General features: G+C 41.4%; 1 protein-coding gene across 7 annotated transcripts in view; it reads left to right on the top strand.

The window, feature by feature from the left end:
* ppp2r5eb (protein phosphatase 2, regulatory subunit B', epsilon isoform b) overlaps nt 1-22,485 on the top strand; it is a 71,365-nt gene that overhangs the window by 25,735 nt on the left and 23,145 nt on the right. The window contains exon 1 of one of the 7 annotated variants that reach the window (XM_085767957.1): nt 4,013-4,230. The exons of the other annotated variants lie outside the window; for them this stretch is intronic. The gene's annotated coding sequence lies outside the window, so the exon portion shown is untranslated. Of the gene's footprint in view, nt 1-4,012; nt 4,231-22,485 lie in introns of those variants that run through there. 7 annotated transcript variants of the gene reach the window in all.

Below are 22,485 nucleotides of genomic sequence, written 5' to 3'. Positions count from 1 at the left end.
TTGAGATTTTCTCACTCTGGGACTCATTTCCAAAAAACCCCCCAAAAAACACTGTTTCTGTCTGGATGAAACGACGCAACGATTCACCATCGTCATCACCATCGTGGCCTGTTTAAAGGGACAAGGAGTTTTGGAAAGCCAAGTGTTTTCACACTACATTTCCCATGAGCCTCTGCGTGCATGTTGAAATTCTTGGACCGGCGCAAGACAGAAGTGAAAACATTTGCCAATGTTTTCATTCATCAAGAATGAAAGTCGGAGGTTAGACGATCAGATACTGTCGTAGTTCCAACCATAAACGATGTCAACTAGCGATCCGACCGCGTTATTCCCATGACCCCAGGGTGTCCGCGGGGTTTTAAAAAGTATTAAAAAGTGATAAATCAAAAAAGCAAAATTTAATGGCCTTAAAAAGTGATAAATTTGGTCCAAAGGTATTAATTTTAAAGAATAGGTATTATTATTTTTTCTTTTGGACAATGACTGGTTTTATTTTGATGAAATAGGCGTAATAAAATAAATAAAGCATTACTTGCTTGCGCCGCTACTTCAAAAAAAAAAGGAATGATATTTACGTCATATCAATTCATTGTATTCATTGGCCGCTAGAAATCTAAAATCATCTTCGCGCGCATAGTTGTCAGGCGGATAGAAGTGCTAGTGAATCTCTTCGGATTTTAGCGTGTGGCAAAACGTTTCGAATATGGGAAAATGCAAGTTTGCAGAAGACTTAAATTGAGATGACAGGCGCCTTGATGTAGCCTATGTGTGTGTCAATGTAGATGCACGTCACGCGCCGCACATCCGATGTGCTCTTTTTTCATGCACTCGCGGCTCACAGCTCCATGAACCTTCTACCGCCAGCCCGGTGTTTAGTCGGACCGGGTCCGGGTCTGCTCCGTTTGAAAGGGCAGGAAGCCCCGAAGCGCTACAGATACAGACACCTGCAGCAGCTGCAGCTTCTACTGAGAGCTGAGGTCAGATGGAACGCACGTGAGACACAGACCGACGGTGCAGATGTGCGGACATTGTTGAAACTTTTCACACTGATGTAAAAAAAAACATATATATGGCCTACCACTGTGTTCTGTGACGGTAGAGACAGAACCAGGTATTTATTTAAAGAGTTAGTGAGGTGAGTTGGGTGAGGGAGGGAGGTGAGGAAGGAAGACGGAGCGAGGCAAACTGGGTGAGGGAGGGAGGGAGGGAGGTGGAGTGAGGTGAGTGAGTGAGGGGGGGGGGGGGGCAGGTGAGGGTGGGATCAGGGGAGAGAGGCTGGTGATTGAGAAAGGCATGATAAGATATTTTATTTTTGATCAAATGTTCCTGATGACTTATGGATGATGCCCTGTTGTGCAACCGAGTCTCCTGGGTAATGGTAATGATGTAAGTAAGTGTTGGATGATAAAATCTATGTACATGTCATAAAATCTTTCTGATTGATACTTGGTCATACCTGCAAACTAGTCACCTTTCGGCTATAATCGCCGTTTTTCTGGTCAACTGGGTCGTTTACGTGAATCGTGCAGAACCGGGGAATTTTTCAAAGGGGGGGGGGGTGATAGAGTCTTGATAAACATATCGGACAGCTTTTATTTTGAAACGACACGCGGGAAGTTATCTGATGTATCGGTGGAACGCAGAAAACTATGATGACAGGCGCCTTGGATAAGCGTGTGTGTGTGCATCGGGGCCATTCAGCTGTAGCGTCTTTTGCTCACACACTTTCAATGTGGGCGCGAGTTATGCACGCGGCGCGCCGCGCCGCACATTCGCCGTGCTTGTTTTTTCATGCACGTTCGCGGCACACAGCTCCATGGACCTGCTTCTACCGCTGGTGTTCTGTCAGACCGGTTCTGCTCCGTTTGAAAGGCGAAGGAAGAACGTATGTGGAAAGACGTGATACACACTCATTTTATGTGCTGTGATTTTCAACCCCCAGGCTACATACAATGCTGTGAAAAAGTATTTTCCCCTTCCTGATTTCTTACTCAAACTTGTTATTAGTCATCAAACAACTTTTAATAGCCTAGACAAAGATGACCGAAGTACGGTAAATATAAAATGCACTTTTTAAATTATGATTTCATTTATTAAGGGGAAAAAAGCTATGCAAACCTACCTGATCCTATGTGAAAAAGTAATTGCCCCCTCTTGTTAAATCATGAACTAACTTTGATAAACCTTTTTATTTTTTTTGGAAAGCTGGTTAAATTTCACTCTTCACATCCAGGCTCCAGTGATCCATGGTGAGAGCCTTTATCCACTAATGGAGAAAGCTTGGAACAGTGGTGAAAACCTTCCCAAGATGGCTGCCCCATCAAAATATTATACAAATAAATAAAAACATTGTGTGACAAATCTGCAAAAAAGTAAGAAATCAGGAAGGGGGCAAATACTTTTTCACAGCACTGTATTTAATGGAGGGGGGACAATACCTGATATTCTCAGCTGTAAACAGTAGGCTAAATATAATCATAGAAAGCTGAAAGCCACAGGTCATGTGGTCATCCAAACTGATGCATAATCTTTAGTCAAATAATGTGAACATTTTCTGCAGCTGACCCCACCTGATTGAGGTGTACTTATTCTCTCAAAGCTGTCTTTTTAATGAGAGATTTGCTCTCTGTTTAACTGGGAACGCTCCAAAAAGCATAACTTGCATATTAAAATCACAAAAATTTTCTCCGGGGGGGGGGGGGGTTGGTTTGGTTTTTCGGACCTTGTCACCCTTTTTACTCTCTGGAGTTTGCAGGTCTGTTGGTGCAACTCGATGTCGTGGTGGTATTAAAAAAAATCTGAAGGTAGTGAAAAAAGGTATTAAATGGTAGTAAATTGACTCAAAGATTTGCGTATATACCCTGGACCCGCCGGGCAGCGTCCGGGAAACCGAAACAAGGAAATACTGTCGACCACTAAATAATAATCGCCTTGTTTACAACTGCTTCCGGGTAGAAAACCAGCACGTAATTTGAATGAGATCAATAGTAACGAACGAGAGTTTAGCTGTATACTATATCATATTTTTCACGCCCTATCACCGTTTAGACAAATCTGAAATGATTGAAAAAACATCACTATTTCTGTGTGTGTGTTTTGTGTTGCTATGTGTTGTATTTATTCAGTTTGGGGGAATCACGGTGTCTAGAAAGCATCACGGTAGCTAAGCTAACAGCGGTAGCTAAGCTAACGGCAGTAGCTAAGCTAACAGCAGGACGTCAGCTGTTAAAACCCTCCCGTTGTGGGACACGACATGAAACTACTCCAGTTAGCTCAGTCATGTTGGAACTCAGATATCCGCTGGAGAAAATATTTGTTCATGGAGCGTTTATTGAGTCACTGAGTTATTAAAGTTAAACAGGTAGCTAACCGTTAGCCCGGCTAATCTATGATAACCATGACTAATTACAAAAATGTGCACACATAAATAGTAATGTTTGTCCAATCATTGGTTTTATAAACTTTACAAACATCAGATTAGTCTAAACGAGGATATAGTGACATGAAAAATTAGATATATATAGTGAAACTCTCGTCTGTCACTATTTAGGTTTTCTACCAGGAAGTAGTTGTAAACAACAAGGTGATTCGTTCTATACGAGACTCTTTTAGAACCAAACACAAACTCCTCGTTGTCCCTTTAAAAAATCTTCCTCTGGTTGATTTTTATTTATATTTATATATATTTTTTTTCTATCTGAACCAGCCTCCCCTCTCTCTCTCTCTTTGTCTCCGGCTGCCGTCCAGCTGGTGTAGGAGGAGGAACTGATCTGTGTCTGACCTCGCTGGGCAGCCGCTTTCAGAATAAAAAAAAGAAAGAGAGGAGCAAAAAATAGAAAGACAGAAAGAGAGAGAGAGAGAGAGAGATGTACAATGCTGCACCGCCCCCCCCTCCTCTCTCTCTCTCTACTTCCTCCATTCGGCCAATGAAGCCCACCGACGCGCTGCCGTGTCCCCCCCTCCCTCCCCTCCCCTCCCCTCAGGAGAAACCCGATCCACGAGGTGTCTCTTTACATTTTTCCAGCTCCACTCGCTTACAAACAAGACACGAGTAGAAGAAGAAGAAGAAGTGAGCGTGGAGCCGCCGTCCTGAGGGGGGGGGGAGCTTAACTTCACAACACTTTTTTTTTTTTTTTTACTTTTGTTTTTGTTTTAGTGTTTCTTTTGCACATGTTTGACTCAAATCGACGTTCATGACCGTCCGTTTGCGGGAGCGGAAACCTGATTAAAGTGAGTGACGCTTTTTAAATGTGAGGCTGTTGTGTGTCTGTGTGTGTGTGTGTGTGTGTGTGTCGAGGTTGCAGGAGGAGGAGGAGGGGGGGTTGCATACTTTACTGCAAGCACAGGAGCATGGGGTGTTAAAGTTAGCCTCTGCTGTCAAGGGCTGTCGCTACTACCAGCCGGCCCAGCCTGTCATGTGTGTGTGTGTGTGTGTGGCAGATGGAAAGGTGGACTTAAAATGGACTGGGATGGTAACAGAAGACGAGTGTTTTTACTGGCTGGGAGGAGGAGAATGGAAAGTTCACCGGTGCAGGAATGAGTACGTTTTTAATCCATACGAGACCGAGTCCAAACGCTGGGAGAGAGGGGCTGGTGGGTTGGAGACCGAGTCCGACCCGGTTCTGTTGAAACTGGAAGAAGAGACTGAGGGTTTCACAGAGAAAGTCCTCCTTTTAAAGATGAACTCTCTCTCTCTCTCTATGCAAAATCTGTGAATCTATCTCTTGATCGATCTCGGGTCTGAAGATTTGTTGCTTTTCTTTCTCATATTTGTCTCCAAGTTGTGTGTTTTTGGTCTGTTGGTTTGTGTCTGGATGCATCTCTTTGTGCATTTGTTTTCTGCCATTTTCTAGGCAAATTAAAAATGTAATAATTAGCAGATTATTCAATCAAAGATGAACTCTCCAGGTGTGGTGTCTCCTCCTCTGTGTCTCTAACCCTCCTCTCCTCCATGTGCGTTTGTTTTCAACAATGAAGCCGGTGAGAAATCAATCCATGGAGCGGTAGACTTGTTTTTAGATAATTTTCACTTGTTCCAAACAAATTTTCACTTGAAATAAGTAGAAAAATCTGCCAGAGAAAGCAAGTTTTTTGTGCTTGTAAGAAGGAAGAAAAACTTGCTCCACTATCAGATTTTTCTACTTATTTCAAGTGAAAATCTGCTTGAAAGAAGTAAAAAAAAGTGTCTAAAAACAAGCTGCTTTTTATGTGATGAGTCTTATTTTAAGTAGAATGAGATTTGTTTTGACTAGAAATGACATTTTGACTAGAAATAAGACAAATATTCTTGGTAAGATATTTGAGTTTTTGCAGTGTGTGCATTTGTTTCCAACAACGAAGCCGGTGAGAAATCAATCCATGGAGCGGTGGATAACGTTATTTATCATCTACCATGTTACCATGTGTATATCTGCTCTGATTTTACAAGGTTGGTTTTCAGCCAAGAGACGCTAGGTGGAAGGCAGAGAGCCTCCATCCTCCCTGGAACTAGTTACAAGACATTGATTTAACCAGAACTAGGACTCTGGAGATATTGCATAGTTCCTCTTTAAAGGAGTGTGAGGTTGAAGTTTGGGCCATGTGAGCTCCCATCTGCTTGTGTCTGTGCACATGTTGAGTGTTTACATCATAGGACGAACAGCTGACTTTGAATCTGACTGATTTTTAAGTCCAAAATAATCATAATAATCATAATTTTCCACAGTGCAAGTGAGAAAACCAAGCGTCTTTTCCTCATTGGATAAAAGACATAAGACAAAACAGTAGAACACAATTCATGCACACACTCACTAGTAATAACCAATCAGGTTTATTTACTTATTCAAATGAGACAATGCAATTTATCATTCTTCTAAAACAAAGCATGAAACTGAGGTCCAACATAGTTTTTTTTTTATTGATAACAGATTAATAAAGTCATTCTTATTGTATCTTAACTAACTTAACTCTTGTTGTGTCCTTGTTGGTGCAGTTTAATGACAATAATCAGCTCTCCTCATCATAATACAGACATTGAAGTCAAATAAAACAGTATATAACTGTGATGTTCTGCCTCAGAATTAAAGAAAAAAGCTGAAATATAACTGATAAATGCACAATTAGCTGAAAACATACAGATGTGTGCAATGAGAAACCAGTGTGTTGTCGGTCTCGGGTCTTAGACGGTGTGAAGTGCTGAGGTTTGGACTCTTTGGGCCCTAATGGATATAATCCAAACAAAACCGGCTCTAATCCGCCTCGCGGCCGCGGGGGGATTATCACGTGCCGATAGACGAGAGACTCTGCTTCCTTTGTCCACATGAGGGTTTGTTTGTTGTGTTGTTAAAGTGTGTAGTAGTAGAGGAGGAGGAGCTGCAGTGACGGACAGGAGCTGAGTTGTGTTGTGTTTGGAGGAATTCCTGCCATGTAGCGGATTCACCTAGACCTGGGAATAATAATAATATAGAATAACTTTATTTATATAGCACATTTAAAAACACAAATGCTTCACAAAATGTAAGAGACAAGTAACAAATGCCATAAGAGATGGAGATGGAGATGGAGCGCCCAAGAAAAATACAGCAATTGAGACCAGGAGGAGTCCAATTAAAATGCAGGATTCAGTTAATTAGATAAAATAAATAAAAAAGGGGGTAGACATGATAAAAAGAGATAAGATGAGATACAATAAGATAAGAAAAGACGAGATAAAAGAGTTAAAACAGAAGAAGATGTAAAGAGCACCTGAGTAAAACTGTGAGATGGAAAGAAGAGGATGAAAGCAAGTCTGTAAAAGTGAGTTTTGATGTGAAAGATCGTCCCACATGATCCTTCATTCATTCATCCATCCATCCATCCTCCCTCCTTCCTCCTTCATGTTGTTGCTCCGTTCAGACTTTGTGCTGATGCTCTGGAAACAAACGGCGTCTTACTCAAGGAAAACTTTGACGTGACACATCAGCTGTCACCGGGGTTCAAACCTGTGACCTGTCAGTTATGTGAGATGTGAAGGAGTGGGGGTAGAGGGGTAGAGGGGTAGAGGGGTAGAGGGGGGGTGTAGGTGGGGGGTATACTGTCACTGTGCCACGGTGGCTGCTGCAGCCTCAGGGTGAACGGGAGTCAGATGTATGTACAGGTATTAGAGGTCTTCACGGGTCCAATTTGACGGACCCGAACCCAAATGGACCCGTGAAAATTGGACCCGGACCCGACTGGCCCCGAGCTATTATTGTAAATATGAGTTCCGAACCCGAGCCGAACCCTTAAAAACCCGTGGACCCGAAATGCCCAAGTTGCTTTATGATTTAATACAAGTTGTCTAGCGTTAAATAAGACTTGTTTTTATTAGCTACTACTTTCTGTTTCTTACCTAAACGTAGTCTTCTTCCGCTGCCAGCCCCCCCGGCCATAACGTGATGTAAACAGAAATAAATCCACGTCGTCATTTTCTTGTTTAGATGGTCATGTACTGTAATCCTTCTTCTTAGCCGTTGCTAACGCCAATCCACCGGTCATTTCCTCTTGTTTAATTAACGTTATCATTTTGGAGTTTCCATGTGCTTTGCGGAGCGTAACGTTACCGCGGTAACAACACGCTACGGCAACTCGATTGTTTAACTATTTTGAACCATTAACCATAACGTTACGTTAATAAACAAACTTTTTAACTGCCCCGAGTCCTGACCTCGGCTCTAACTTCTGCTTGAACTGTCACCTTTGGTCATCATCAGAGTCGTGTAGTTGTTTTGATCACGTGACAGAAGTCACACAGGCAGCTCGCAGCCTCTCATTGGACGGAAAGCGGAGGACGGGGGTGATTGACAGCTGTGACAGCCAATCGCCGGGTCCTCTCGGGTACTGTAGGACCCGGCCTTTCACAATAAGAGCCCCGAGACCCGAGGCAAACTCCACCGGTTCCGACCCGGCCCCGGCGTCACTTCTTGTGAGTGGACCCAAACCCGAGCCGGGTCGGGTCGGAACCTCGGGTTTTCGGGTTGTCTGTTTTTTCCGAAGACCTCTAACAGGTATACGACATTAGGACGTTTGCTTTGGCTGAACCTGCAGACGGTTCGATCGTCTTCACGGCCGCTGAAGATCAGCCATGTTGGAAATACAGGAAAAGACTCATGCTTGAACATTTCTATTAGTTGATTAATTGATTTTTGATGGACAGGCCTGTTGTGGCGACAGTGAACAGCTTCTTCAACCGTTACTAAATGAAATAAAACACAGAAATCTGCAGGTTTCAGCGTCTGCAGAGAGAGGAAGCAGGTTTAATCAGTCAGTTATTATTTGCAATATGACAGAGAAACTTCATTTAGATCATTTGAGTAGGCCTGCACCTAATCATCTGATTGTTTTTCTATCAATAAATCAATAATCTGGATTATGAACCGGTGATGTTTTTAAAAATGTCTCGTCGTCGTGTTCAGCCAAGTGTTTGAAACTCACAGACTCAAAATCAAAATCATAGGAGATGCCAGTATTCGTTTTTGGTTTTTTCTTGTTATATTATTATAAGATGAATGGAATTTATTTATTTAATAAACATTTATCTTACATTATTTTGTTCTCAGTGATAAATAGATGATCTAATTTCATCCACATTGGAAACTGATTTGTCAACAGTCCGTCTTACCTAATAGAGTCGATGCGGCACTTGACACTAATATCATTTTGTAGGACGCAGCAGTTGGTTGTAGATGAACTTTGCAACTGATTTTGGCATCAAATTGAATAGAAAAACCCTGTAAATAAACATTATTGTGACTTTTAGATGCATAATTAAACAACATCTCTTCACAGGTCTGTACTAAACATCTGGAGAGTAACAATCTCTGTGTGCCTTTATGTAAAGCCGTGGTCTTCTGGCTGAGGATAAATTGATGGAGCAGAGGATATATACAGTACATAGTGTTATATTAAACTGGGCCCAGTGCCATGTATAAACGTACCTTGTTATTGTGCATTAAATACTAAGCTATTCTGTTAATACACAGGTTAATATGTCCATGTTTTTATTCTGAACATGTGCAGGTACAGTGAGTAGCCATCTATAAACACCTTGATAACTGATACCAATGTCTGTCTGGCATACAAACTATTCACATTGACACTTTTATATGGAAACCAAAAAGTCTAATCAACCGAAAATGTCAAAAGTTGAAGATCTCTGATTTGAACAAATGCAGATCCAGTGATTTTTGGACATTGGATGCGATCATATTGTGATTTTAATAATATTTAGTTCTTAAACTAAAACATTTACAGTATATCTGTGAATGATTTTAAGTGTGTCATTTAGTTGTATGGTTTATTGTAAATGAATCTTGTTTGGGCTGGTTTCACATGGTTTGACTGGAGAGGAAGAGATTTTCTGATCTCTGGATGGGACTTCCTGGTTAAATAAAGTAAAAACTAAATAACTATATGTACTGTATGTGAATAGTTCACACAGCCGGCGTCGTTACGGCAACAGCTGCAGCAGCAACCGGAGACGAGTCGGGCTGATGTTTTTATGTCGTGTTTGCTCGTTGAACTGTACAGGGAATGTCACCCCTCACCTCCAGACTGCTGCATCACAAAGCAGAGACCAGGGGGGGGGGGGTAGAGGGGGTGTTAGCTGCTGTCTGGAGCTGGTTTAAGGTTTCTGGGATCAAAACATGGTCCAAGACAGAAATATATAAAGAGTAGGGATGTGAATCTTTGGGTGGCTCACGATTCGATTCAACCGATTCTTGATTTTATTTTTGCGACTTTTAGTTTGCTTTATTAACACCAGAACATGTGAAAAAGTTGAATGATGATGATGTCTACAGACTATTATATCAGAAGCCATATTTCCCCCCAAAAAATGCACATCACATGTTTCATATTTATTTAGTAGTAATATATTTGAACCATTTTAAAGTAAACTGCTACATGAAGCTGATTTTATAGGCGACTCTCTTTTCAAAAGCCTGGACTGAAGGGATGTGAGTATTTGGGTGTCTCTATTCGATTCAAAATCAGTTCCCTTGCACATGCACATAGACATGTATCACCTGTAACAAAGGCTGCTAAAAAAAAAAGACGGCACTCGGCTCTCACGCCAGCTGACCTGCAGCCTGTCTGACTCTGCAGCGCCACAGAGGAGCTGTCAGAGGAGCTGCTGCTGGTCCTCTCTCTTCAGCCTGCTGTTTGGCTGCACTTTGTATGAGTTTAAAAAAGTGAAGATCTAACGTCACCTGAGCACCGATCAGCTGATCCAGAGCTCAGTGGATGTGGCTGCTCAGCTGGAGCGTGTGTGTGTTTAACGGCAAAAACCCCCCAAAAAACAGCGATCGTCCTCTCTCCTCAATAGAGGTTCGGTTGCTGATGGGCACAAGCCTGGTCACAGACATTCAACAGAGCATTTAAATCAGATCAGTTAACGTTTGTAGGCGGTTAACGAGCGTCTTTTAGCGCCATGGCGATGGCGTGCTGCAGCTCTGTGTACGGCGCTGTGAGGGCGCATATTGAGACGGAGGAAAGTGAATAAAAAATCGATTTTTGAAGATTATGAATCGATTCAGAATCTTAGAGAATAAGAATCTCGATTCTTACATGAATCGATTTTTTTCCCCCACCCCTAATAAAGAGCGTGAGGCGTTCAGGAGCCTCAGACTGGATTCGGGGCCTTTTAGTACCTGTGACACCTTGTTGTTAGTTTACCCAGGATGCCGTGCTGCACCGCGCTGCACCGCGCTGCACCGCGCTGCACCGCGCTGCACCGCGCTGCACCGCGCTGCACCGCGCTGCACCGTGCTGCGTGTTAATGATCGACACGGACGAGTACATGAGACCTGAGAACACGGAGCCGGTCCAGACTCTATCTGGGTCATGGATGTATATTTATATGTTCCAGCTCTTCTGTTACACACAAACCCCTGTGCAGGCCGCTGCAGCATGCATGTACAGTAGGTGTGCATGTAGAACACACACACACACACACACACACACACATGGACCTGTGTGCAGCTGCAGCTGTCAGTGTGTGTGTGTTGCGTTTAGGGCTGCAACTGACTATTACTTTCATTAACGATGAATTTATCGATTATGTAAACGATTAATCAATTAGTTGTTTGGTCAATAAAATGTTGAAAAACATCCATCAGTGTTTCCCAAACCACAAGACGTCACCCTCAAATGTCTTGTTTTGTCCACAAACCAAAGAGAAACTCAGTTTATTGTCGTAAAGGAACAAAGAAACCAGAAATATTCACATTGAAGAAGCTGAAATCAGAGAATTTTGACTTTTTTTCTTTAAAATAACGATTCAAACCAGTTATTAGATCATCAAAATAGTTGAGGATTAATTAATAATGGATTATTGTGTTTGAGGAACATGAACATGCGCTGCAGCGTCGTCACTACGGTCTATCACAGGGAATCTGACATCGACCACAGAGCACGATGTCAGAGGAGGAAGCGGCGTCAAACTGTTGGTCACAGCGGTTACGTAGTGTGTTGAGACGTCGCCATGGAGACTGTGAGGTCAGCTCCACTCAAAACCAGCCCGTCACTGTTTGTTGAGTTTGTTTCTTTTTAATGGTCAGTTAAAGTTTGACTGTGTCGTCCTGAGCCGGAGCCGACGGAGGCTGATGATGGTGTTTAGTGTGAAACTAACTCATTTTAGCTTCATGTTGTGTTTTTAGTTCTTATATTTATCATTTGCGGTCTCACTTAGTCACTGAGTCTTGTTTCTAAATCATCGGTGAAGCAGAAAGAAGCTGAACACTCTGAGGTTCCTGCTGCTCTGACGGGAGAGTTTGTCGTTTTTCACTGTTTTATATCATTTTAAGTTGAATCAGTATTGACTGTCAACTGTGAACTGGACAAATTAAGACGACTGAAAACTATTTTGTAGCATTTTATACATTCACTAAGTAGGTTATTTATATAGGATATCAAAATAATCAATAAGTAAAAAATAATAATAATTGCTCTTATTAAAATGCTCCGTGGTGCATGAAATGCACTTTCTGCATGTTTATGAGTGTTGACTCGGTTGCCATGGTGATAGCTTATACATTTTGTTGTTTGTTTTTCCGTCTTTGTCATTGCCTGCATGTCTGAGCTCGTTGTCAGCGTGGAGAGTTTTGGACCAATCAGACGCCTCCTCCTCCTCCTCCCTGTGTGACGATGACGGATGATGATGATGTGAATCTTAAAGAGCTGAGAACGTTTGTGTAGATGAGTTGTTGTTTGTGTGTGTCTGTGTGTGTGTCTGTGTGTGTGTGTGTGTGTGTGGCACAGGACACAACCTCACTGTACCAACCATGTGAGTGTCGCGATATTTTTTTTCCCCAGGATGGTAGGGGAAGGTCCCGCCTTCTCTGCCTACGATTGGCTAGATGGGCTCCTTTTTCGACTCTGATTGGCTAGAAGGGCTCTCGCCTGATTGGTTGTTTGTTTTGGTTGTGAAACGGCTGTGAAACGCAGGCTGTCGGCAAAGCGTGATAAGTGCTTAGATCTACCTGGACTCAATGGCACAATTACACTTCTCACTCAAACTCAAAATGTAAACTTGGACTCTCTCTACTTATCTGGCCTGTCTACACTCTACCTGGTCTTTTTACTAAACTTAACCAACTCCTTTCTTCATTGCCTAAACCCAACCAATGGCACAATTACACTTCTCTCAAACTCAAAATGTAAACTTGGAATATAAATTTAAAAACTACATTTTTCGGAATGTGAAACCAGCGGGGATCGAACTCGGATTCACCACACCGCAGGCGAAAACGCAAACCGCTACGCCATGGCGTCTGATTACTTTTAAATTTTCAGTTTTCAGTGTGTATTTTAGTTTACTACAGTTCTGTTGTGAGATGACGTAGGGCTGGGCGATATGGCGATATTAGATGGTGAAGGATTAGAGTGTGTGGACGATCTGCCAAAGTGCAGAGATCGTAGGATCGTCTGGGGCTCATTCTATAAATTGCAGTTCTATGCTGCAAAGCGCAAACAAAGGACATTTGCAAAGTTTACTAAAAGAGATAACAACAGTTACTTTATTTGACCCTTTTCAATCAGCTATTTAGTGTTTTGATACACTAAAATCCTGTTAAAATGACTGTGTTGAATAAAACAAACAGTAATGTCTTCATTGATATTTTACTTTCATGTTTATTGAAGCTACCTTTTATGTTGCAAGAGTCCACTTTATCATAGTGTTGTTGTTTACCTTTTACTTTACGTTTACGTTGTTTGCACATGTTGGCAAAACTGCAACAATTTAGATTAAAATCTGTTCAGAAAGGTTCTTTGGCCTAAATTGTCTGTTTTTTCGTTTTTCGATTTAAGATCGTGATGAAATCGAAATCGTGACTTCATTTTTAAAAAATCGTGATATGATATTTTTGCCATATCGCCCACCCCTAAGATGACGTCAATCGGAGTAGAATTCATCCAGCCAATCGGAGGCAGAGAAGGCGGGACCTTCCCCTACCATCCTGGGAAAAAAAATATTGCTGTGAGTGTCGGTGCAGCGTCACGGCTCTGCAGCAGCTGGTGGCGTGGCCCCGAGCTTCCTGTGGACAGCTGATGATGATGATGATGATGACGGCGGCCATGCTGCCGGGTCACGTCCATCTTCCCTTCTCTCCCTCTCTCTCTCTCTCTCTCTCTCTCTCTGTTTTTTTTTTTCTTGTTGCTGTGAAGGACCGGAGCAGATGTTGTGACAGTCAGCTGCTGCTCCTCCTCTCACTGTAATCCTTTATGTAATGTTTAACCTCAGTGGCTTATGGTGCCCAGTAGTGACGGAGCAGTGGCTGCTGGGAAACTGCTGCTGCTGCTGCTGCTGCTCCCGCTCCCCCACAGGAAACATGACGCACGCTTTCATGACGCTGCTGTAACAGGCGAACGAACGGACGAGCTCGATGTATAAATGGAGGTTTTATTGTTGAGGAGCAGGTTTGGCTGCAGCCTGTAGTCGATATGCAAATTTCATTATTTTTTAAAATCCTTAAAGGGCCTTTTTTTTCATATTGGCTCCACTTTAATACATATTAACACAGTAAATCCAGGGTCATTGACTCTGAATCTAATTGTGACACAGGTATAGTCAGTAAGATATGTTAATATCCTAGAAACTAAAATTAAACAGCTGTTCCAGTTATTGATTATCAGTTTTACTCCTTTGAACTTTGCTTTATTTTAACATATCTACCGCATTCACGCTGCGCTCTCACAGGTGAAGAAGTGGCAACACTTTTAATCCACTTAAATCCATATATACACACAATAATACAGGGGTCAACCACTCTGACACAGGTACAGTCTGTGAATATCCTAGAAACTATTATAATCATTATTATTTTTTAACATGAATACCACATTCAGCTAATAAAATGATTAGATTAGAGCAGCAAAGACAGAATCAGAATATAGAGGCATTTAAAAATATAGCAATAAGACATAGTAGTGAGTTATAGAAAAATATACACTATAAAAATCGAAATGTTAGAAATAGAAAAAAATGTGTGCCTAATATTTATTTATAGAGCACTTTTTTGTGCTTTACAAACCAAAGTCACAGAGAAAAACACAGAAAATATGTTAAAACTTAAAGGGATAGTTCAACATTTTGGCAAATTGGGCCATTGAGTTGTTTTAGAGGTAAATACAGAGACTGTCTGCTGAAAAACTGTCCCTGAAGGCAACGTGCATCAGGGGTTTTGCATGAATTTCCCTCTAAAACAACTCTGTCTGGTAACGTTGTGTTATTATCTCATAGCGTGGTGAATGTGCAGGTCACAACTTGTCCACCAGAGCGTTGTGGAGTTGTTGGATTGTGTATTTGATGAGTTTGATGAGGGAAACCAAGAAATCCCCCCACTGCTCCGCCGTTTTGAAAATAACTTGCACCAACAATTAAAGGTAACAAACAAACCTACTCCTAAAACTATAGGCAGGGATTATGGCAATGGGACAATTTGCCAAAAATGTTGAACTATCTCCTTTAAGTAAAATCAGAAAAAGACTCTTAGATAAAAGTTTGTTTTAAGAAGGGATTTAAAACTGATTTAAAACCGGTCTGGTGGTGGTTGTGTTTAGGCTCCGCCCCCTTCCTCTGTGGGTTAATCAGGTTAATGAGACAGCGCCGTGACATTCATTCCTCCATCAATAGCCCTGATTGTTAGACTATAACCCCCCCGCCCCTCCCCTCCCCTCCCCCTCCTCCTCTGTTTATACCTTCATGGCGGCGTGTGTTAGCGCGGCGGCCCAGAGGAACCCTGGGAGTTTGTGTACATACATAATGCGGCCGCAGTCGGGACATAACACCCTCCAAACTGACCTTCAGGCCGCCGTCCAGTCACCTGCTGCTCCATCTGTCGGAGTTCCTCACTCTCTCTCTGCCGCTCTCTCTGCCGTAACTCAAGCTCGCTCGCCCAGTCACACACACACTCTGCATTTAGAGACAAGGGGTTTTCCCCCTTTACACTGTGTGTGTGTGTGTGAGAGTGTGTGTGTGTCTGGTTATCTTACACCTTCCTATGCTTCACTTCCCAGACTCGTGTTTCCACTAAAACGTATGTGAGCAGCGGTTCAGAGTGTTTTTCCATGACTTAACGAGCCTGTGTGAGATCATCGATTTAAAGGACGAGGTCGTTATTTTAACATTTTGTTAAATAAATGTCAGGTGTAAAAATAAAACCATAATATTTATGAAATCTAGACGTTGTGGTCGTCGCTCTTCACTGATCTGACCTTTCACCTCTGAGCTCCGTCCTGCAGCTCGTTGCTGCTGCTCCGACGCCTCATCTGCACGTTGGGAAAAATAACTTTCAATGCAAATTACAGGATTTAATTCATATATATTTTAAATCTGTAATTCCTTTAATAAAGACCAATTTTCGTCGCTAATGCACTTTGCATACACTTTAAAATGATCAAGCTCTTGCTGCGCTACAGTTTTTGTTAAGATTTTAGTTGTGTAGTCGGGGCGAGTGCAATTTTACGTAATTTTTATTTTATTTTCTGCGTGTTATCATGACTCAACATAGTAAATGAACCAGCTGCACTGATTGTATGAGGATTATGTCATGTAATTGATGTTATTGTCCTAGTTGTTGCAGCCATGTTGCACTACGCACCCAGGACACATTTACCCTTTGGGACAATAAAGTTTATTAGATTTTTTTTTAAATGAAGACATTCAGTCTGCAGGTGTGGCAGAAAGACTTCGATGTTTCCAGTGTTGGGTTGAACACACGTTGATCTCAACTTAGTTTGACACTTGTTACATACATACTGTATGTTACTTCATACAAGCCTCGTGCACTACTGTCATGCATGCGTGCTCGTCTGTCTGTGAACGACAACAAGAGCGCTATGTGTAGATGAATGAACAGAGCGATATTGCATTGGTTGAACCAAAAAACTGAAAAATCTGTCCGTTTCGGACGTAATTTAATAAATGAATGTATGGGAAACACTGGTATCTGTGCATTTACCTTTTATTTTGCTGCTTATGTGACTTATATGGTTCCGACATAATCGTTTTAGGAAAGTGACGGTATTTAATTAATTAATTGTGGTGTTTAAAACCACGGTTAATTATGAAAACAAGTAATCGTGACATCCCGACACTGAAGTGTTGTTTTCACTGTTTTCTCTCCTGTTGCTTCTTTAAAAAAAAACAAAAAAACAACAACTCCATTACTGGGTGCATGTTTTGGGGGGCGGATTGAGCCACTAAAGTAACATCCAGTGGTCATTAAAACAACCACACTGCAGATCACACACATGGTCGCTGTTCGTCTGGGTTCAGATCACAGCTGTTCCACCTCTGGACTGATTCACTGTGAAACCACAACTGTGTTTGTTTTGAAAATCTCCCTCATGGTGTTTATGTGTGTGTTGTTGTGAGTTTGCGCTGCCAGTTTCATGTTTTTGCTCCTTCTGGAAGAGGCAGGCTCCATGCTTTTTGTGCTTTTTGTGCTTTTTGTGCTTTTTGTGCTTTTTGTGTTTGTTAGTTTTTTCCCAGAGTGCATCATCTCCTGCAGCAGAATCCATGCTTTTCTAATTAGACGCCACATTTTAGACTTAGAGACACTAAACACCATCATCATCATCATTAGGCCTGGGACGATAATCAATAAATCAATTAATCGCACGATAAATGAAAATGAACTCGATAGTTTTTCCGGCCTCGATAAATCGCCATGTGCATGCGCACTAGGGCTGCAGCTATCGAATATTTTAGTAATCGAGTACTCTACTGAAAATTACATCGATTAATCGAGTAATCGGATAAAACGTATTTTTGCTTGGTTAAAGAGCAATTATGAATACACAAGAGAAAATAACATATTTCACTCAATAATGAATGACCAATTGGTTTCCTTTTGTAGAATCAACTGTTTTTATTTCTTAAATTCACAAGCAAGTATTTTCTGGTCTTGAAACATTACTAAAGAGGCGACTGCTGCTAACATAAATAAGAATAAATAAAACACAAATAAAAATAAATTAAATTAAATTACTTTCAAGATATCAAAAATAAATAAAATTAAATTACTTTCAAGATATCAAAAATGTTTTCTGTGGAGATGCTGCAACATGGAAGACGTGCTGCTGTGGTATGCAAGGGCCGTGTTACAACTAGAGTGCCTATAGAGAGACATTTTCTGTCTTTTTGTCGCCTTTTTCTCCCTCAGTCAAACACCCACGTCCGCCCCCCCGTTAAGGTTTCTACCTAATCAACGGTCTCACCGCAACAGATGGTTCACGTCATGATAACTTAAGTATTTTGGCCATTCAAACTTCCACAGTCCATAGTCCTTTTCTTTGTTTGATATTTCAAGAGACTTTGGTTAAGTAGCCTAACCATGGATAGCTCCTAGGCAGGATTGTTCTGCTGTGTTGTCGCCACTCGCCACCGTCCCCCCGTCATCGCGGCCATCGCCTCGCCGCCGCCGCCGCCCCCCTCCCCATCTCCGCCGTCATCCGCGGCGAACGGCCGCGCGGGGGGGGGGGGCGTGCACGGTTACGTTCATAGGTTACGTTACGGCGCACGTTGTGCCACATTGAAAGTAGTCCGTGCGGCCGCTTGAACTACAATTAAATTAACGATTCCTCGAGGCAGAAAAAAATCCTCGGACCATTTTTTGTAATCGAGGTACTCGAATTACTCGAGGAATCGTTTCAGCCCTAATGCGCACGTATTTGTTTTCCTGGTCTCTGGCCTCCAACCAGGCTGGATGACAAGAGGCTTCACTCTGCATCGGTCTCAGCACCTGGGCCGTTTGTTTTGCAGAATTAAAGGAGTGAACCCTCTTTTCAGTCATCCAGGATCTTTGTTTCCCAGAATGCAATTGGCAGCAACCGGCAGCGCTAGCTGTAAAGCTAAGCAACTAAAAAGCTATTTTACTGTAATTCTTGCTGCCGCGCTGTTAACACGTCACTTTTTAAAGTTTTCATATTTTTTCATGCGAGACAGTCACAGTTCAGACCCCCAGTCTGTGGTCAGTTCATCCACATGTCGCCTGGTAGGAGATTTCCTCCCACGTTTTTGGAGCTAATGTGGTAGCAGCGAGCAGCAGGAGCGGGGCTTCCCACAGTCTGCAGCATGGATGTATTATGGTCTGCAGCAGCTCACGGGCCGGTCAACCTCCGTCATTGGGGGAGAAAACGACTAAGAAAACTTACCAGCAGGTTTTTAGAGGTTTACCGCCGGCTGGTTTAATACTTTTTAGGAGATAAATGCTGGTCTCATTGATGAAATCTTACATCTGTGGAAGTCACATTAGTTTGTTTGAATGAAAAGTGGAGCTTCAGGTGTGTAACGTTATTGGACAGAAGAGCTGCACTGCACTGTTTATTATTTTTTGTTTATTTTATTTATTTAGGATAGTAGCTATATAAGTTCTTGTCATTCCAATTACAATGGTTAAAAAAAAATACTCATGAGAAATAAAAGTGTATCGCATTTAAAAGGGTCTACTTGCATTATTATGAAATATTATTATGTTAGTGGTTAATTTGTTCTCAAAAAAATGTGTCAATAATATCGTTTATCGTCAATAATTTGTGGGACAATATATCGTCCAGCAAAATGTATTATCGTCCCAGGCCTAATCGTCATCAAAACAAGCAAAGACATGAAAACAACAGATTTTTACACATTATACTTTTCTAGAAAACGGATGCATCCAGACTGCGACCCCGTCTTCAGTAGATCCACGCTGTTATGTAATTAGAAGAACTTAAAGGAGTTCCTGTGGCGAGCCATCTCTCTCTCTGCGCTGAGTCGTTAAGCTTTTTTCCACCATTAATTAAGCAGCAGCAGCGACTTCTCTCTTCCTCTGCCAAGGGAGCCCAGATGAGAGTCTCTCCTCCTCCTCCTCCTCCTTCTTCTTCGACGGAGGAGACGGGCTGAAACCAGAGCAGAGCTTCAGTGTTTCCACCGGCCGCTCATAAAGTATCTCAGAATAGTCGTGTTGATATGAGCCGGCTTCGCTGCAGCAGGAACAGTGATGCCTTTATAGAGCGGCGACCCCGTGTCAACAGGTCGTCCTCCCTCCATCGCTTATCGCTCGCCTTCCTAGAACCACCGGCATCGAATCTGCTCCACTACATGTTTTTATATAGACGAGGAGTCGGAGTCTGAGTCGTGCAGCAGATAAAACGGGTCACGTCCTCACTTCAAGAGTGAAAATGAATGATCCAGGAGACCGTGATCAGTCATCATGTGACAAACTTGAACTAAAACGTAGAAATATTTGCTTTAAAATTGACTATAAATGATCATTCAGTTATTAAATGAGCTCCTTAAACTGTCCTTTACCACAACAATCCCATGTGAATGAATCGGATTCATCTTCCTTTGTTCTGCATCAGCTGAAACTCCTTATGTGGCATTTTGTCTTCAGTTAAAATCGGCATTAAATCACTTTTTTTTTGCAACATTATCCATCCAGACAGTAAAATTGAATTATTGGGAGTTAAAATGCACAAAATATATTTTAATATAATTCATGTAACGTGCTGCAACTCGCTGCAGCACAGAGACGACATCCAGGTCGTCTCTCAGACAAACACAGAGCTCTGTAGTAATGTAATGTAATGTAATGGAGTCTGATAATAACAGAGTTTGTTGCTACATCCGGATCAATAAATAGATAAAATCGGGTTTTTTTGCGTCATTGCTGTTTGAGTCTGTTTGAGTCTGTTTGAGTCTGCCTCTTTGGTCTTTTTGTTTCCACACACAGGGCTGTCACAATCATGAAAGTTGATTTAACGGTTAATTTCCATACAAATGATCACGAGTAACGATTAAATTATGTTTTTCTGAACGTTTTATGCAACTTTTATAGTTTAAGCCTCAACATAGTTTCATAATACACACACCTTATATTAAGATGAAGAGTTTATTGGCTTTTACGACTAAATCCATAATGCCCTAGCCAATAGATGCTCATCAAATATTAGAAATAAACAGTTTTTGACGTTATTATATAGACCTGAGCGGCCTGCAGTGAATGCTGCGTTCAAGTGGCGTCGGTATAATCGGAAAAACAAACTTCTGACTGAAAGAAATCATCAGAATAATCCCTCCTGTCAGAAAACAGCTCGTCAACTCTGTCATAATTTGGGTAGTTGCCGACTTGACTTGATATCAACGTCTTCTCCACAGTATTTTACCCATTATGTAGCCACCATGTTAGACATAAACCATAGAAATATGAACATAAAAAGGTCGGAAGAACGACTCGCACACCGGGAACTGGGAGCGTTTGTAAACAGAGAGCATGACGGCGGTGATGTGGGAACTAGTAGGTAATAAAGACGACATTTCACTGGATATTTGTAATAAATGATCCAAGCTAGTTACATGAGGAGGGGAAAATAGTGCAAGCTTTAATACTTCAAACCTGACCAGTCACCTATATCAATAAGTAATGCACCTTATTTAAATAGATGTTCATCTGAGATATCAAATAGTTTTGTTTGATATCTTTAAGCAAATGTTTGAAAGGCTTGTTAATAGAATATCTTCATTTAAAGAGTCAAGTATTGATGTGATATGTGATGTATTTAGGTCCTCACTTGTCTTTCTTATCTCCAGGTATGTTATCGGTATCGGTATCGGCCTTTGGAAGTAGAAAGTTATCGGTATCGGTTTAAAGAAATAGTTATCGTGCAACCCTACTAATAATAATAATAATCCTCCAGATGATGCTGGGTTTATACACAGAGCGGATCGCCGGCTGCCAGACACTCAGTCAGCCCGTCTCATCCAGCGTCCACTCCACTGTAGCTGCTGGATTAAAAAAGAGATGACATTTGTAGCGGCTAAATGGATTTGAGGATAAAGATGGATGGTGGAAAGTGAAAGCCTCAGTGATACGGGCAGTTTGTCTGAGTTTATGGAAGATTAAAGACGTCAGAGCGAACAGATGAAGGTTTGTTAACGAGCTCGCTGCTCTTATTATGTCACTTAACTAACGAAGCGTCGTCCTCTCCTCCTTAGTTTGGAAGAAGCTTGTTGCCGTGACAACTGTTGTGGCTTTGTGTATATACAGTATTTATTTCCGTTCTGCTCATATTAAAGCAGATAAATAAAACATTGAACACCCTGATGTGATGTGTGGTTCGACTCGGAGGTCAAAAATCAAACCGGGTCAGAAAACAAAACAAAAAGTTGAGTTTTCATCGTTCATTTCATGATAGATGTTTGATTTATACGTTCTGCATCTCAATAAATTAGAATATGATGGAAAAGTTTATTTAATACATTATATAGATCCATTACACACTGAATGAAACATTTCATGTCTTTTATCTATGTAATTTCTTTTAGGCTAATTGTAATGATTATGACTTCACAAAAATTCAGTGTCTCAAAAATATTGAATATGACAAAAGAACAATAAAAAAAAGCATTTTTAATACAGAAATATTGTCCTTTTGAAAAGTATGTCCATCTATATGCTCTCAATACTTTGACTTGAACTACTGGAAATGGACTTTTCCATCATATTCTAATTTATTGAGATTCACCTGTATAAACAACTGGCTTTTACCTTCAGACAACAGATTGATAAGTAGTTTAATAATCAATCTCTTTATTTCCAGCACCTGAAACGTGAACTTTATTCATGACGTTGGATAAAATAAGAAACATTTTTAGACCGATTGATATACAGATACTTCATAACGTCAATATTTGTCTATTGGAGAACTATTATTGGATGTTTTTTGCTGTAATGACATTGAACCTGTGTGAATCTTATGCTTTATTATTCATAAATTTAAAGTAAGTATAGTAAATATAAAAGATAAAGCAGTCTGTTGTATGAATGAGCTGCAGCTCAGGTGAACGCCCGGTAGGTTTGTTAATGAATGAGGCGTTCTGGTTTAGAAGTGGGATGGACGACGAGGTGGAGGAGCAGCAAAGAGTTTTATTGATTAAGGAGATCAAGTGGTTCTTATCAATTAGAGGCCGAGAGGCAGCGGTGAGTAACGGACGCTGATTTG

The sequence above is a fragment of the Trachurus japonicus genome, chromosome 22 (assembly GCF_045865225.1).
Source record: "Trachurus japonicus isolate A0001 chromosome 22, Traja_1.0".
In the NCBI taxonomy this organism is placed as follows: Eukaryota; Metazoa; Chordata; class Actinopteri; order Carangiformes; family Carangidae; genus Trachurus; species Trachurus japonicus.
This window is presented reverse-complemented; position numbering and strand designations above follow the sequence as displayed.